Source organism: Grammomys surdaster, unplaced genomic scaffold (assembly GCF_004785775.1).
Source record: "Grammomys surdaster isolate TR1022 unplaced genomic scaffold, NIH_TR_1.0 170, whole genome shotgun sequence".
Taxonomy (NCBI): domain Eukaryota; kingdom Metazoa; phylum Chordata; class Mammalia; order Rodentia; family Muridae; genus Grammomys; species Grammomys surdaster.
The window spans coordinates 14,195,380-14,200,118 of NW_021604618.1; positions in this window are offsets into that span (position 1 = coordinate 14,195,380).

The following is a 4,739-nucleotide window of genomic DNA, read 5'->3' on the forward strand; positions in this document are numbered from 1 at the left end:
AAGAGAAGAGAAGAGAAGAGAAGAGAAGAGAAGAGAAGAGAAGAGAAAAGAAGAGGAGACCCCCACGTTTCCATTTACTGAGAAGTCTGTTTCTACCATGGTATCAGCTTCCATGATGTGTTCATTTTTCATTTCCATGTCACATCTTTCACTTTGCAATACCTATCTCATCTTCTTCTCTGTTTTTCTTTCCTTTGTTTTTTTCTCTAATTAATATAGACCCATAGACACATTCTCTCTTGTGCATTAAGCACTCACATGAATACCATGCATTGAATATGTAGTTGTACAAATGTCACTGAAGTGATGTCTTAGCCTTATGGAATTTAGGGAAACCCAGATCATCAAGGTGATACCAAAAATTTCAACCTTGAAACAGTCCACATCTCTCAAAAGAATGTTTCCACATTGGAAGCCAAGTTCTCAAATGCTGAGGGAATTGGTTTCTAAAATCATCTTCTGTTTGGATCATCTGAGAGGGAATCAAATCCATCACATGGCTCCATGCCAGACATAAGAATACTGCTGAATGATTTTCCTTGTCTTTTGTTAATCACCATCATGTTGTTGCTGATGAGATAAATTCCCTAAGCAAGATGAGGCAATATTTTCCAAGAGAAAGTGAGTTTTGTTTTGCATTTTCTTCTCACCATTGCAAACTGTGCTCATATCCCAGGCTCAGTCTGCCCACAGAAACCATCTGGCCCACAGCTGCTGTGTTCAAGTGGAAACTCCAGCAGGAACAGTCCAAGGGCTCTTCTTGCTTCTTATAAATATCAATGTCTGCATTATAGGTTGCTCCAACCCTAGTACTGGAAAGTCAACAAGTATCCTTTTCTTTTATTCTTCTTTCTGTAAATGGTTGTTTATACCAGAGATGCTGATATCAGGCATATGGCAATACAAGTAGGCTTAAACTATGAACATGGCCAGTTGAATTTTATCAACTTTGAGAGTACAGCTCTTGAGGAAAAACAGAAAATGAAGCATCGACATCAGAATGGTGGAATATAGCCACATGCATATTCACATGGCCAGGAGAGTCTCCTGCATGACTGCAGTTTCAATCATGAAAAATAACCTGCTTCTTCATTTTCCATTCTCTCATCCTGACCAAGCCTGGTGACACTTGGTCTCATATTCCTCATAAATAGAATGTCCCTCTTTTCTCTTTATGTTTTAATTTTGACAGTTCAAATTATGACTGTTTTATAGTAGACAGATTAGATGGAGTTTTATAATAGAAGGATTTCTATTGAGATATTTACTAGTATAGATATTTAAGTGAGACAGGTACTTTAATTATATCATATGAGACTAAAAATCAAAGAGAAGGCCCAGCCTGAAAGGAAATTACACTAATGTGTTCAGTTGTGATTTTAGGAGGCTCATGCAAGTCTTGTGTGGGCTTTCTTCTAGAATTTGCTTTCTCTGACTTTTGCTGATTCCTACAGTTCTACTCATGGAATTTCATTTTATCTTAGTTGGTCTTAACACAGCCAAACATTTTCAGCTTTGATGACCATAAAATTAGGTCTTGAAGAGCTTTCCCTCAAGCGTTTCCAGATATTCTTGCCATCAGACTGGCTGTGAGTTTTCCTTTGCTTTCTTACTTTATGCTTCTGTTTCAGAACTACTGTTAGAATAACCTCATAGCTGATATTTGATCTGATATCCATGGTCCACACAGTGTGTCCACTGGCTCTCTCCTAAGACTTGAACTTTCCTACCAAGGATAAGAAGACTTATAGCCTTACTTTGCACATGAAGGAAATAAGACATAGTAGCCAAATTTCTGGCCACAAATCACATTGCTGGTTGATAGAGACCTAATGTGCTCTTAAGTGCATAGATTTCCCATCATACATTACCCATTCTTAACATTCTCTCTGATAGTATGACTTACATTAGAATTATCTAGGATGCTCATAACAAAGACTAGTGCCAAAGCATCCCCTATGAGATCCTAATTTCAGTGCTATGAGAGGGCCATTAGAACTTGCATGTGTTCCCCAACTGTAATGTGGGAACCATTGATCTTTAGTGTTTATTTCCGTGGCACTTGGTGAGCCACGAAGAACTCTATAAACCAAAAGCAGTATAAATATTAGTGATTTCTTTTTTTGCAGCACTTGTTGAAAGCCAGGCTATTAAACTAATGAATCTCTGGAAAAGTAAATTTTCTGTGGCTACAGAGGCTTGAGCATCCAACTCTTTTGTCATTGCAGCAGATGGTTTTCTACTCAAGACTGCATGCTGCCCCAAGCAAAACACCAAGAGAAGGTAATCATTTCAGCTGTAAAGATCTTGGTACTTATTGTGCTGTTTATCCTGCTGTGGATATAATATTTATAAGCCCTACCAATCTCAATTTCATATTATGTTCATCTGTCTAGAAAAAAATTAGCTAGCCTGATTTCTATGAAAATTCTATAATGAAAACCTATTTTCTAATGAGTAAATTTTGGTTTCTTGGCTTGAAGCAATAACACTTTAGATATGATCAGTGGCTCAGACCCAGAAGCAGAGTCTGGTAACTTCTATCCAGTAAGGCCAGTTTGCTAAGCACTAGCAGAAAAGTGGCAGGCATCTTAAGGGGCCAGTACTCACCTGTACCCAAAGCAATTTGTGTCCGGATATGACCCATTCTCCTTTCTGGTTCCCTGGTGGACCATAGGTTTCATATGGTAGAGAAGCTATGGGGAAAATACTTTTTTCTGAATAATAAAAGTATGATTCATCAGAAGGTTCAAATGCCAATCCGTTTTGACAAAAACATATGAGTTGTAATCAGGTGAATCATAAAGGCAATTTTATTTATTTTTTCATTTTTTTTTTACTGGATATTTTAATTTACATTTCATATGTTATCCCCTTACCCCATTCCCCCCTGCCCCCGGCCCAAGAACCCCCTATCCCCTTACCCCTCCTCCTGCTTCTCTGCAGATGTGCCCCTACCTACCACCCCTCCCAACTCCCCACCCTCAAATTCACACTAACTGGGGCATCCAGCCTTCATGAGACCAAGGATCTCTTCTCCCACCTATGCCCAACAGGGCCCTCCACCCTTACATATACAGCTGGAGCCATGGATCCCTCCCTAAGTGCTTCCAGGCTGGTGGTTTAGACCCTGGGAGCTCTGGTTGGTTGGTATTGTTGCTCCTCATGGGGCTGCAAAACCATTCAGCTCCAACAGTCCTTACTCTGACTCCTCCATTGGGAACCCCATGATCAGTTCAATGGTTAGCTGTGATCATCTGCCTCTGAATATGTCAGATTCTTGCAGACCTTTAAGGAGACATCTATATCAGGCTTTTATCAGCATGCACTTCCTGACTTCCACATCAGCATCTACCTTTGGTGACTGCACATGGGATGGATACCCAGGTGGAATGGTCTTCAGACAGCCCCTCCTTCATTTTCTGTCCCTCACTTTGTCTCCATATTTACTCCCTTAAGTATTTTGTTACTCCTTCTAAGAAGGACTGAAGCGCCCCCACTTGGTCTTCCTTCTTCATGAGCTTCATGTGGTCTGTGAGTTGAATCTTGGGTATTTCTTTTCCTTCTTTTTTTTTATTTTTCTTCAGTATTTCACACATCGTGTATTTATTGGTTTGAGTTATGTGCATATAAAAATGACTGGTGCTGGAGGCCTTACAAATATTAAGGCCCTTCTGTAATTGATCTGATATATAAATGTTTATTTAGCAAATTATAGCTAAGTTAGATTGTCCAGCAACTTAACAAAATATTTCAAGGGTGTCACATTCTTTCTTTTCTTGGATTGCTCTAAGAAAGTCACAGAAGTATAAGTAATTCACAAGTTTATAAATAAAAAGAATTAACACTAATTAGCATAAAGATGTTTAGCCCTTAGCTGTGTGCTTCAGTGGTTATGAAAGATGTATGACTTAGGGTTTCTTTTTTTTTAATTGGCTTTAGGGTCAGTGGTTTTTTTTATTTTTTATTGGATGTTTTATTTACATTTCATATGTTATCCCCTTACCCCACCCACCCTACCCAGGAATCCCCTATCCCCTCACCACTCCTCCTGCTTCTCTATGGATGTACCCCTACCTACCTTCCACTCCCACCTCCCCATCCTCAAATTCCCACCAACTGGGGCATCCAGCCTTCATGAAACCAAGGCTCTCTTCTCCCACCTATGCCCGACAGGGCCCTCCGCCCTTACATATACAGCTGAAGCCATGGATCCCTCCCTAAGTGCTTCCAGGCTGGTGGTTCAGACCCTGGGAGCTCTGGTTGGTTGGTATTGTTGCTCTCCTCATGGAGCCACAAAGCATTCAGCTCCAACAGTCTTCACTCTAACTCCTCCATTGGGAACCCCATGATCAGTTCAATGGTTAGCTGTGATCATCTGCCTCTGAATATGTCAGATTCTTACAGACCTTTAAGGAGACATCTATATCAGGCTCTTATCAGCATACACTTCCTGACTTCCACATCAGCACCTACCTTTGGTGACTGCACATGGGATGGATACCCAGGTGGAATGGTCTCCAGACAGCCCCTCCTTCAGTTTCTGCCCCTCACTTTGCCTCTAGATTTGCTCCCTTGAGTATTTTGTTACTCCTTCTAAGAAGGACTGAAGTGCCCCCACTTGGCCTTCCTTCTTCATGAGCTTCATGTGGTCTGTGAGTTGAATCTTGGGTATTTCAAGGTTCTGGGCTAATATCTAATAATCAGTGAGTGAATACCATGTGTGTTCTTTTGTGATT